This window comes from Marmota marmota, unplaced genomic scaffold (assembly GCF_001458135.2).
Source record: "Marmota marmota marmota unplaced genomic scaffold, marMar, whole genome shotgun sequence".
Lineage (NCBI taxonomy): Eukaryota > Metazoa > Chordata > Mammalia > Rodentia > Sciuridae > Marmota > Marmota marmota.
The window spans coordinates 6,744,467-6,758,337 of NW_026000051.1; the positions used below are offsets into that span (position 1 = coordinate 6,744,467).

General features: G+C 37.7%; 1 protein-coding gene and 2 pseudogenes across 3 annotated transcripts in view; all 3 read left to right on the forward strand.

Annotated features, from left to right (window-relative positions):
- The window catches only part of Nr6a1 (nuclear receptor subfamily 6 group A member 1), a 64,752-nt gene that overhangs the window by 5,238 nt on the left and 45,643 nt on the right, over nt 1–13,871 (forward strand). The gene's annotated exons all lie outside the window — the stretch shown is intronic.
- LOC125619667 lies at nt 5,365–7,076 on the forward strand (annotated as a pseudogene).
- On the forward strand, nt 9,859–10,037 carry LOC125619684 (annotated as a pseudogene).

Consider the following 13,871-nt stretch of genomic DNA (forward strand, 5'->3'; position numbering starts at 1 on the left):
TGATGTAACAAAATCTGATATAATCACCACAAATAAATAGTGCCTTCTTTATACCATTGTTTCTGACTCTCTGATATATTATAATTCTGCATTAATATTTAAACCAAAGGATCAGTTCTTTTATTGGGCATTTTTCAGGGACATATAAATATTGCTAACAAAACTTGGAAATTCAGTTACCATTTACATTGTATTAAAATGGGGTATGAAACCTACCATGACCCTTTTGAACAATGTGGTCTTTAATGTGTATTAGGGGGAGGGCCTAGTGAAGGAAAAGCCATAAAAGTCTTCAGGGTTCAAGATGAGGTTGGGATTTTGGCCTGTTGCTTTTGTCATTTTCACACACAAACATCACTGCAATCATGTTTGATTTAGCATCCTTAATACAATGAGGTGGAAGAACAAAAGGATACCAGAGGCATAAGTATGGAAGCCAGTCTCTCACCTCCAATTTTTTTCAGGTCAATTTTTTTCTCTGTTCTCCTGCTACTGAGGAAATTAATCATTTTGCAAGAATCTTCTTTTTGCATGCCTCAGTTTGCTTGTGTAATTGAAAAACATCCACATCTCAAATTTATTTTTTAGTCACATAAAAAGTTATTTCCCCCAAACTTGGCAAAATCCATAATTACAGGAAAAAATGCATCTACTCATATTTCAAGGTTGAGGGTTTGGGGGCGGTCCCAGTGCCCAGCTGTTTTGCATATTTTGAAAAGCATGAGAAATGTAAAGGTCATTGCTAACTCTAAAGGGTCTTGATGCTCACGCTGTGATCCAAGGATCTTGCATTAATTAGGGTGAGAAGCATGGAGGGTCAGAAGTCACTAGACAGGAGGGCCTGGATAGCTTGTCAATAGGGCCAATCAGAATTCCTGTAGAATTTTTAAACCATTGAAACAAAAACAAAAACCGCTGCTGCTTCTGTAGCCTCTAAGTGGATCCCTTGGTGTGTTGAAGACTGATCTCCTGCTGCCCAGATGGCTCATAAAAACTTGGCTACATCTTTTGCATTGCTACAGGCTTCCTGGTGTTGGGGAAAGAACTTCAATAACCTGACTCTCACTTGGCAAAGTCATTTGACCTATACTAGCCATAATTTCCTCATATATACAATAGGGGATGGTAATACAAATCTTAGAGAATTGTTATGGGGATTAATAAGAGAGTCTCCATCGGAGTGCCCAAAACATGCTTAAAATGGCTTGAAATGGAAAGAGTTTCAAAGAGAAGCAAATTTAAGAAGATAAGAAAGGAAAGAATTTTTCAGTTAGCGTGTGGCTGGTGCTGTTTACACTCCCAAGTAGAAAGGTCCTCAGGCTCCATTCCTTGTAGGCAATAGTCAGGAAGGGGGCCTTGGATATTTAGCCTGGAAAATGCTGTACAACCAGTGGGGCAAGCTGCTGAGCCTTCTCCTAGAACTAATTGCTCTGCTAATATGCTACTTCTTTGCTAGTGAAAACAATTCATAATGATTAGGCTCCTTCAAAAATTGTGACCTTTTCCTTACAGAAAGTCTTTTTGCAGTTGTGGTCTTTGGAAGAAAAAGGAAAGGAGATGGGCTCTAATAATAGCAGAGAGGTTAAACCATGATCAGAAAGGGAAGGGTAGTAAAGTTAGTGAAAAGTTGGGAATAATAGATTGATTAAATAAATTAACATAGGTATACAATGGAATAATAAGCAATTACTTAAAAGATTATGTGTAAGGCACAGGGTTCGATCCTCAGCACCACATAAAAATTAAATGAATGAATGAATAAATAAATAAATGTTAAAAATAAAAAAAAGATTAAGACACATCTACATTTACTGTCAGAGGAAGATAGCCAAAGAAAGCAGAGAAACACTATAGAGTGGCATGATTGATGTGACCCTGTTTCTTTTGAAAAACTGTAACATACATGTTAGCACATGCATGTTTTGTTGCATATATTGGTAAAAGTTTGGAAGCGATTATCTTTGATTATTTGGATGGGGAAAGAAAATGAAGGGGACAGACAAGAAGACATTTTAAATCTATTGTCTCTTTAACACAAGTATGTATTACATTTGCATTAAAAATATTAATATGGAAATATGTATGGAAAGTGGAATATTAACTCTTTCCTCCACTAGGAATATAAATTTCACAAACACAGTCCCTGTGTAGTCTTGTATCCCAAGCTGCAGCAAAGCTCAAAAATATTATTTAAGTGGTGAATGTATGAATGGAGGGATGGCACCTATATATTTTGTCATATTATGAATTATGACATTGATTTCAGAGTTTCAAGCTACTTCCCACATGTCAAACTTGTTAGATAACCCTTGATCAGAGGCAGGAGTTGGAAGAAAGAATACAAGGGATAAGAATTTAGTCTTAACCATATACTACTGAAGAAGACTTAGAAGAATTCATATTTAACTTCTCTAATATTTCAATCAAGCATATTGTTTGAGTGACTCCTAAATAGGCTTGTACACCTCCCCAGTGATGAAGTGCTTACTTTTGAAGCTAAAATATGACTCCTTACAATAGCAGCATACTTACCTTAATGTAATCTGTGGATGTTCAACCTGAAAAAACCTATTCCCTTCCCTTTTCCATCAAGAGTTTTATGGCCTAGTTCCCCAAACTGACTATTCTATGATTTCTAGTTCCTTATCACACTGGTCATCTGCCTTCCCCTCTGGACCTCTGGATATGTTCTTGCTTAGAAGGACCATGTGAAAGTATGATACTCAGCATCTAGCAAGCCATGATGAGTGTAGAACAAGAGAGGGAGACAATTCTTCTTGCCTTCTGTTTGGATACTGAGTTTGGGGTTTTGTTTATTTTTCAGATAGGGTCTTGCTATGTTGCTCAGACTGGCCTTGAAGACCCCTCACATCCCGTACTTCCCTATCCTGGGAATTTAACCCAGGGCCTTATTTTAGGTGGGTATGCCAGGCAAGCACTGTATCACTGAGTCAAATCCCTAGCCCTATTCCTAGTCTTTTCTTTCTTTTTTGGGGAGGGCGGTAGGTATGTTTTTTGTCCTACTTCTAGTCTCCAGGTAGCTGAGACCATAGGTGCACACCAAAGACTATGTTTTTAATTAATGCGATAAAATTTAACTTTTAAGGGATCCAAACTGTGTTTATGAAAATATATACTATACAACTGTATAAAAGATAATGGATTAATATTATTAATTAGTCCTGAGCATATAGTAGCTCAGTGTCTCTGTCTTTTCGTGTTTCACTGCTAAGTTGATTCATTCACATCCTGTAATGATAAGTTGGGTCTTTGTGCCAAACACAGACTTGGTTTTATTGACTTGTTTGAGTTACCCTAATTTTCCTGCCTGTTGAGTTATGGCTTTCCCTTCATCAGTAGAAGCCCACAGCCTTCACTGCACATCTGTACTTCTAGCATTTATACAACAAGGAAGTTGATAAGGATCAAGCTAGGCCTGTGATCTCAGGTTGATCACTTCTATTTCTGAAAGTGGTATAGAATAGTAATTAAGAACAATAGCTATGAATTCAGACTGTCTGAATTAAAGTCTCAGCATTGACCTATACTGAATGTCATGTTGCTTAGACTATATAGCTTCAGCTCCATTGATTAGTGTCTCTATGCCTCAATTCCTTTATGTGTCAAATGGGAATAATAGTAATACTAAATCTCAAATTTACTGTGAGGATTGAAAAATTACATATATTATGCTTAGAACAGAGTAGTTAATTTGTAAAGTTCCTGCCTTTTAATAAATACTCAAAAAATGTCTCAAAATACCTATCAGTAAAATGAGGTGCTATCAGTGCTCAATGGTAGAGCACTTGCCTTGTGAGGCACTGGGTTCCATCCTCAGCATCACATAATTAACTAATTAACTAATTAGTTGATTAATTAATATACTATACAACTGTATAAAAGATAAAAGATTAATATCATTGATTAGTCCTGAGCTAACTTATTAATTAATTAATTAAGGTATTGCATCCATCTACAACTAAAAAAAAAAAAAATACTTTAAAATGAGAACCAGTGGTGCTGGGGATGTGGCTCAAGCGGTAGCGCGCTCGAGCGCTCAACTGGCATGCGTGCGGCCCGGGTTCGATCCTCAACACCACATACAAACAAAAATGTTGTGTCTGCCGAAAACTAAAAAATAAATATTAAAAATTTCTCTTTCTCTTTAAAAAAAATAAGATAAAAATAAAATGAGAACCTGTGATTTCCTGTGAGAATGAAATAGAAATGTGTGAAAAAGTACCCCATAAATTTTAAAGTTCAGAGTGCCTGTGATGAAGGGGTACAGTTTACCTGAGTGAACTGTATAATTCTTGCATGCCTGGGGTCTGCTGTATTTGCCTACCAGTCAGGTACAGAATGGTATCTTCATATAGTAGCTGTATGCGTCTAGCTCTCCCTAGCAGCCTGACTGTTCCTATTCACATTCGCCTGTACTTCCGAGACTACTTTATGTGTTAGAGGACCAAAAATTTATTTATGATCTTTTATTTATGGAGTTTTTGTAGTAAGTTACTCTCAATGTCTTGTTTTTTCTTGTTTTATTTTTACTGTAGTTACAGAAGCAAAAGCAATGCCAGCTTTGTATTCTAGTCAGTCACCATTTTAGTTGTGTGACGTAATGTCTCAGAGCATCAGTTTCCTCGCCTATAAAGATAGGAATACTTATTTTATAAGTATTAATTTTATAGGCTTATTGTGAGAATTGAGAGATTATAGGCAAAAGACTTGCAGAGTACTAGTAAATGAAGATGTGAATCATCAAATTTTCGTGGTATTTTGTTATGATCATGATTGTGATTTATCTATCAGGGACTACAGTTCTCTTTAGAAGTATCTTCCACAATTGAGTTTAATTTACAAGCCTTTATTAGAAAGGCAAAAATTACACATGATGCAGTTATGCCAAAACAGCCAAACCAGAATTGCCAAAAATACCTTGTAGAAGTCGGGGGACTACTGTTTAGGTGCTGTGATGCTGAAGGGGTGGTGGGTGTAGACTGAGGTGGTGTTTTGGCTGCATGTTGGGGGCGAAGGCTGGCCCAGCACCGGCTCCTTGCTGCCTGCCTCTCTACCCTCTGAGCTCATATTTCCCCAGGGTCCTGAGCCTGAGGCTCTCTCTGTCCTCCAGCCCCTTTTCTGCAGCATGTGGTGCAAGCAGCTGCTGGGACCTCCCCAGACATGGCTTGCTGAGCCGGGAAACCCTACTATTCCTCAGCCCCAGGGCCTCCAAGAGCAGAGTTGAGTGGGTTTGGATGGTTGGAATTATGGAAGTGTCCTCCCAGGGCGGGAGGAACACCCATCACCATTAAATTTTCTGCGTTCATGTTGCAAGGACTGTGTGCAAGTATGGTATAATTTGGTTTCCTGAGGGTCTTAGTGAGAAGGAAGTGGGAAATACTTTTGAAAAACGAACTAAATAAGAAAGCCACATCTTATTTTTACATAGTTGTCACCTTACTTACCAATATGGACACTTTTCCCAATGTTTTTCCACCTGGTGGAAACAGTGGACTAAATTCTGAATCTTAGTTCCAAAAATGTTAATTGGTGAAAAGTTACAATGTGATCATCATAAAACTAATTATCAGACTGTTGAAGTTGAACATACCAGATTGCAGGGCAAATACGTAAGGTTATAAAATGAACTCAAGTGCCTATTGAATGAAAAGGAAAAATTTCAGCTACTGCTTGAAAAGCTAAAAGGGGAATTAGTAGAGAAAACTAAAGACTTAGAAGAAATAAAACTTCAGATGTTAACTCCACAAAAATTGGAATTGTTAAGAGCCCAAATACAACAAGAATTAGAAACTCCAATGAGAGAATGTTTACAGAATCTGGATGAAGAAGTGAAGTATAGAGCCAAATATAATAAGCTTCACTATGAACATAACATTTCTCAAGTCAGAATTTGAATATCAGAAAGAAGAGTTTGCATGCATTTCAGATTAAGAAAAAATAAAATTTGAATCAGAGATTGCAAGACTGGAGACAGATAAAGAAGAACTACATAACCAGCTGTTTAGTGTTGATCTCACAAGAGATAACAAATGAATGGATCAACTTGTACAAGAAAAAGTCCATTTGACTCAGAAATTAAAAAGTTTATAGGCTGAAGTACCAGAATTAAGGGCTGAAAAAGAGAATTCTAATGCTTAGTTAGGAAATATCCAAAGAATACAGGTACAACAGTTAGCTGACATGCACTGGCTACAGTTAAGTCCCTGGAGCTGAAAACAAGTCAACTAAGCTATAGGCTGAATGTTTGGGAAAAAAGCTACAATCAAGCAATGAACAAAATACTTTTTAACCAGGAAATTGCATAAAGCTGACCAAGAAATAAATACATTGACCAGTAAGATGTGGATTTTATGTGGAACCTATTTCTTTCTATGTTTTCAGGACCTTTCATAGATGGAATTTCTTCCAATAAAGATACTTCTGTTTCTCATCCTTTCCTCATTGGCTGTAGGACCTTCTCTTCCAGATTTGTGTCTAATTCTCAACTTGTTATTGTAGGGTTTTATTGGATTCATAAGCAAATTATCCTTGACCTGCCTTCTCTTACCATCTCATAGTTTATATATTTGACTTTTATGTATTTGTTATTTTCTATTTTACTTCCATAGTTTTATATTTGTATAATGTTGTAATATTGGTTTACTTAAATTTTATATCTGTGTTAAATTTGGACACTATGATGTTGTAATGAGAAAAAGAAAAAAAAATGTGTCACATTAGATTGGATAGAGAGAAAGGATGGGGGAGGAGTAGGGAGGATAGGAAGGGCAGCAGAATAGAATAGACAATATGATTGATGTATGTACATTCCATGTATGTATTATATGTCAAAATACATTCTGCTGTCATGTATGACTAAAAAAAAAATTAAAAAAAAATTTGGACACTACTATTCCTAATCTTAGAAGTACTTTAAAAGGTAAAGGCTACAGAAAATGTTAATGGTGCAAATTGGAAAAAGAAAGATTTATTGTTTGTTGTTTTACTCCAGCTCCTAAAATAGTGCCTGACACATAACAGGTGTTCAATAAAGATTTGTTGAATGAATGAAAAAAATATCCTTTAGAAAAAGTGTATGTACCAAAAAAAAAAAAATGTCCTTGGGCTTCTTCCAAATATACTCACAGGAACTTTCAGTGTTATGGCTTCCAACAGTCACAATCCTGTGATTCCATCATCTGACACTGAATTACAGTTTGATTTGGCTATTGAGGTTTTTTTTGTTTTTTTTTTTTAATTTTTTTTAATATTTATTTTTTAGTTCTCGGCGGACACAACATCTTTGTATATGGTGCTGAGGATCGAACCCGGGCCGCACGCATGCCAAGCGAGCGCGCTACCGCTTGAGCCACATCCCCAGCCCTATTGAGGTTTTTCATTGAAAAGAATATAACTGTAATTCCTACTCAAGTGATTAGGTGTCTGAGTCCAGAGAAGGAAAGTAATTTGTACAATGTTAGTGTAAGTAACTCCCATACTGCAGCTGCTTCTGTATTTTATTTGGCCTTTAAATGATTCATGCATCTCTGACACTCAGTCATTGCTATTCTGAACCACATGAATTTGCATTCTGAACTTTCTATTCTAATAATAAATTGATGTCTCTTTGCAAAAATGGGGGAAATTAGAATCATCAGGAATATTAAGGCAGGTTCTTGAAATTTAAGGATGGGAACTCCCAGGATCCTAATACAACTTCACATTGAAATCCTTAAAATATATACAGAACCTTTAGGCAGAGAGACACTTTATCTGTCCTGATCACTGCTGTATCTGTCCATTGAGTCTTATACAGTGAAAGCACTTGGGAAAGTTTGCTGATGAATGAAAGAAACTGGCCATCATCTGAATTCTCTCCTTTTTGAAATTCTTTCCTTGATTGGCTTCTAGGATACCAGTCTCCTGCTTTTCCTCCTATTTCTCAAACCAACAGCTTCTTAGTCTATTTTATTGTTGCTCTTGGTGTCTTCTAAATGTTGGCATGTCCCCCAGGAGTTAGACCCTTGACTTCTTTTCTACTAATAGTCTCTCCTTTGGTGACTTCAGCCTTTGATTGGGACAATTCCCAAAAGTCTATCTTTAATTTAAAACCTCCATTTAGCTTCAGACTTTTGGATCTCAACTGCTTGTTTAACAATTCCATTTGGGTATCTAACAAGCATCTCAAACTTGTTAAAGTCAAACAGAATTCTGGACTCCACACCTACCCCTCATATCAGCAAGTTTTCTTGGATAATCTCTCCCATCTTAGTAAACAAAACCAAAATCCTTCAGTTGTTCAAGACAAAAAACTCAGAATCGTCCCTTAATTCCTTTATCTTCTTTTATGTTCCGTCAGCAAATTCTGTCACTTTCCCGGCCAAAATAGATCTCAAATCTACTCTTCATTGCTGCTATTACCACCCTAGTTTAAGCCACCATCATCTCTCACTGAGATGACTATTCATATATTAACTGGTGTCTCTAATTTTCCTGAGTTCCCTATACTCACTTTCCAATCCATTCTATAATGGAGTCAGAAGGGTATTTAATAAGAATTCTTCTGCTCAGGATGGACATGATGACTCATGCCTGTAATCCCAGCTACTCAGGAGGCTGAGGCAGGAAGATTATAAGTTTGAGGACAACCTGAGCAACAAAGCAGATCCCTGTCTCAAGATCTAAAGAAAGAAAAGAAAAACAAATAAATAAAACAAAAATTCTTCTCCAAATATTTTAATCACTACCTCTTGAACAGGAAATAAAATCCATGGTCTGTAGTGCTTGCTGTATGATCAGATTCTAGCCTGTCTCTGGCCTCACTTATTTCTGCCCTTCCTCAACTCATTGTGCCACACACTGGAAATAATCCTTTCTCAAGCAAAAAATAAAAGCAATTTATATCTAGGGAGAGGATTACAGAGGACTAGATCATAATATAGCAATTCAATTGCTTTACATTCCTAAATCCCCCAAAGCACTGCAGAGTTGTGTGAAAACCCCCTTGATTATCAAAGAGGACTGGGAGGAGCTGGGGTTGTGGCTCAGTGGTAGAGCTCTTGCCTACATGTGTGAGGCACTGGGTTTGCGTCTCAGCACTGCATATAAATAAATAAAATAAAGGTCCATTGACAACTAAAAATTATTTTTAAAAAATGAGGACTAGGAGTGGTAAAAGGTATAAAGCATAAACTATGATTTTAGAATTTCATGGAAATGTAAGTAAACCACTTCAGTAACTAGAAATTGTACTTCCTGTCCATCTTCAGTCATTTGATATTTATAAAGAAAACTTATCAAAAAAGAACCTGTATCCAAAATGCATAAAGAACTCTCGAAACTCTGTAAGAGAACAACCCAATTAAAAGTTCAAAAGACTTGAATGAATACTTGTCCCAAGATGATATATGGCTGGCAACTAAACTAGAGAAGCCCAAGTTAAAGCTACATGTTAGCATGACTAAAATAAAAAATGACAATATCATGTCGTGGGGATAATGTGGAGCAGTGCATTCATTTATTAAGATGAGAATGCACATGATACAACCATTATAGGAAACACTTTGACAGGTTCTCAAAAGGGTGAACTGTGCCTTAATGACCCTGTAATTCTACTTATTTGCCACAGACAAATGAAAACTTAGATCCACACACAAACCTATACACAAGTGTTTATGGCAGCTTTTTACAAAATCACCCCAAGTTGGAAGAATACAGATGTTCTTCAAGAGGTGAATGGATCAACAAACACAGAATACTACTGAGCAGTTAAAAAAAAAAAAAAAAAAAAAAAACTGTTGATGCATGTAACATTTTGGATGGATCTCAAAAGAAGCCAGTTTCAAAAGTTTACACACAGTACTTACCTGGCAGGGGAGACACCATGATCACCAAGGTGGTTTTTCCAGGGCAAGGCTTATCCATTGCACTAAGGATGTGCTGACCCTTGCAATTTCCCCCAAATGTGGGCATCTCAGCTGCATAACTTTTGAGGTAGTAGAGGGGTGGGGGGGAAACTATGTTCACATTTTCCTCCAGTTTGGCACTTCAGAAGTATCCTAGAGAACTGGGTATACACATGGGTATAGCTCAGTGGTAGAGAGCTTGCCTAGCATGTGTGAGGCCCCCGGAACTACTCTTCCCTCCAAAACATATTTTACGAACTCTCTTATTCCATTTAGGTAACATTCTCCAAATTAACAGAACAGATCAGTGGTGGTGTAGGGATTAGGAATAAAATAATGGTATGACCACAAAGTTGTATAATGAAGAGTGGTTTGGGGATAGAGAAACTATTCTGTATCTTGGCTGTGGTGGTGGTAGAACGGTTTACCCCTTCCCTCACAAAATTCAATTTTAATGTGTGCTAATTATAAAATGAAACTTAAAGCACCTAAAATTACCCATCCACCAGCATTATAATGCTTTGATCCCTGGGTCATCAACTATTACACAAGATGTAAATAAAGTTACAGTGATTATCTCAGTAAAATATAGGAGCACAGCCTGCCATAGAAAGCCAAAAGAAACCTTTAGTCTAAACTAGTGAAAAAGTCTAGATAAGATATTGTTAAGACTGTATTGTCCCTGTTACCAAAAAAAAAAAAAATACAGCAGACCCCTTTTTTTTGTCCCCTAGAGGACAGGTGGCCCCTTGGTTGAGAATATGCTTTCTTAGAACTACTTCATGGACACCTCTCCCTCCATGGTACCTGGCAGTTTGTAGTAGTGTTGAGTAAGCTACAGCATGCCTGCCCTAAATTCTAGCAGCAGCTTCTTTTGTGTTAAACTTCCAGTATCCAGGTCTCTAACTCTGAGACAGAACTATGTTTCTTTCTAGCAAAGTCTATTAGTCTCTCAGCATTTTTGCAAGGAGACAGCTGGCAGGAATGTGAAGAGGGCTCATTCACTTAGGGGTTGTACATCCATTCCTTCACAGATCAAAGTTCTCCCTAGGGTTTCCTTTGTATATAAAACTAACCAATATTTCTGTCCTATATGGACCTTATAACTTAGCCCATATTCTGCCAGGTGGTTTTTTGTTGTTGTTTTGTTTTGTTTTGTTTTTGAGAGAGAGAGAGAGAGAGAATTTTTTTTAATATTTATTTTTTAGTTTTCGGTGGACACATCTTTGTATGTAGTGCTGAGGATGGAACCCGGGCCGCACGCATGCCAGGCGATCGCGGTACTGCTTGAGCCACACCCCCAGCCCATTGTTCCTAGGGCCCAGAGAATGGAGTTAGATTTAGTGCACTAGTAAAAAGTTATAGGGTAAAAAATGTCCAAACAGAATAAGGAAAAACTTAATCAAAGCTGTTCTATAGTAGTGAAAGTATGCTGGTATTCATTCCTTAGGCTGCGGTAGATGACTGCTTGATATGCCAAATTCTCCCATGCAGGGAGAGTCATAACCCTTACAGCACACTTCAGACAAAAGAGCAGAGAGCTTTCTACTGTCTTCATTTACCGTTTTATATCAATTACCTGTGGGTTAGGGTTTCAGAGATACTACCAAATGTGGTGACTCACACCTGTAATCCCAGCAACTCAGGCAGGGGGATTATGAGTTTGATGCCAGTCTCAGCAATTCAGCAAGACCTTGTCTCAAAATAAAATTTAGAAGGGACTGAAGATGTAGCTCTATGGTAGAGTGATTGCCTAGCAGGTATGAAGCCCTGGGTTCATATGCATATACACAGAGACTAGATCTATGAACCATCTTTTTTTCTTCTCTGTTGTCCATGTTAGGATATCCCATGTTAGCACCTGTTTTTAGTTGTGGAAGTTTCAGATTAATGTAACCTTAAACCATAAACTGTTCAGGACAAGTAAATTGTAACAAAAATTAGATCTCATATAGTCAGTCTTCCTCATGTAAAATCATGCTCAGTATCTTTCAGGCCTCACTTTAATGCTCTTTTATGATCATACCTTGGGAAGATAGTCACAGCCTTTCATAGATTTTACTGAGTAGGATTTCAGGAGCTCTCCAGGTCCTGGAGAGGACAGCCATCCATGTCATGTCCATGCTCCTCCTCCTGTGGCTTTCTTAGACTTCTGGTTTGGATACAGCTTGCCCTTAGGAATTTCTAGAAAATTTTCTTGTCTGGTTTGCTTATGGAAGTGTTTCACTGTGAAAGTACTTCTGGTACCCAGTTAATTTGTTGGAATTTCTTCCATTTTTGTGTATATATATACCACAAGTCTCCACCTAGCTAAATCTACTGTGGAGCAGAAAGGGCCAAAAAACTCTGGTTTGATTCCTGGTTTCCCCATGTGTTTTCAACTGGTTTGTCCTTAGGTAAGTAAGTCACTTCTCTGAGCTTCAGTTTCCTCACTTGCAAAATGGGTATTCCTTCACCAACCAAACATTTTCAAAAGAGTAATTGTTTCTACCTTTTCTTAAAATCTAGTTCATTTCTCTCATAAGCCTGAGGTTGCCTTCAGATGATTCCTGATAATAATCAGTGAAAAGATCAGTATTAGTGCCATACAAGGCAAAAGGAAAACTGGTCTTTCATTTGTTTTTTGTTTTGATTGTATTTTGGTTTTTTTGCTGGGCAGGGGAATAAACCAGGGTTCACACACAGTAAGCAGGTCCTCTCCACTGACCTACACTCCCAAACCCCTGGTCTGTTTGTAATTTGTTATTTTGTTCTTGTATCTTCCTTTCTTCCTCCCTATGGATTGAACCCAAGGGTATCTGCCGCTGAGCTATGTCCCCATCCCTTTTTATTTTGAGACAGGGTCCCTCTAAGTTCCTGGAGCTAGTCTCGAACTTTCGATCCTCCTGCCTCAGTTTCTTGAGTCACTGAAATTACGGGTGCCTACCTGCACCCAACTTAGTTTTAATTTTTTTTTTTTTAATCTCTGGTGCTAGTGATGGAACCCAGGTCCTCATGCATGTTTAGGCACACTGTCTATCACTGAACCCTGATTTTTAAAAATATTTCATTAAAATATTTATGTTGATTACTACTAGGTGTTTCAGTGTTGCATAGAGGTCCCCAAAGGGGGTCATCTACCGTGACCTAACAAATGAACACTAGCATATTTTTATAAATGAAGTATTCACTACCTTACCACAACAGAAAAGCTTTGACTGTTACCAAGTTCTTCCTTCTTCTGACTTGAAATCTTTGACCTAGTAACTTTCTACCCATTGGATCTAGCTCCATTCCCAGCCCTGCCTGTAGTTTTTCCCTCGGGTAACCTCATCCTTCAGCCTGTTCTTACTTCATGCCTCAGTTTCTCTGCACTGTTGACTGCCCCTGGTTTTGCACAGCTGTTTCTTTGACTTCCCTGGCGTTATGTTATCCCCGTTTTCCTTCCTCCCTAGAGCACTGTTTTTTCTCTCTTTGTTCTTCTTGATGGAGACTAAATATAGACTCTCTTTTTTTGGTGGTCCTGGGGATCATTCATGCCTGCAGCCTCCCTAGTGAATGATTCCCTGTGTCAGTTTAACCTCTGAATCACAGTTTTAGTGTTCATAGCTGAGCATCTCTGTCCACATCAGATACCATGTTCATAAAGCACACTGAAATACTTGCAGCCAGCAAATCTGTGCTTGTGCTGTTCGCATTTCCTCTGGCTGGAATCCCCTTTGATATACTTTTTATACTAAGGCTCAGTCCCAGTGATAACTTTTTTTAGGTAATCTTTCCTTCTCTGCCTCTCTGTCTAGCTGCAGAATTCACTCTTTGCCCACTAAAACTTCTCATTTTTTTTCCTCAGACTTAAAGTTTTTTAAATTATTATTTGTTTATTTATTTATTTTGGTACCAGGGATTGAACCCAGAGGTGCTTAACCACTGAGCCATACCCCCAACCCTTTTTATTTTAGGATAAGTTGCTGTGCCTTCCAAAGTAAT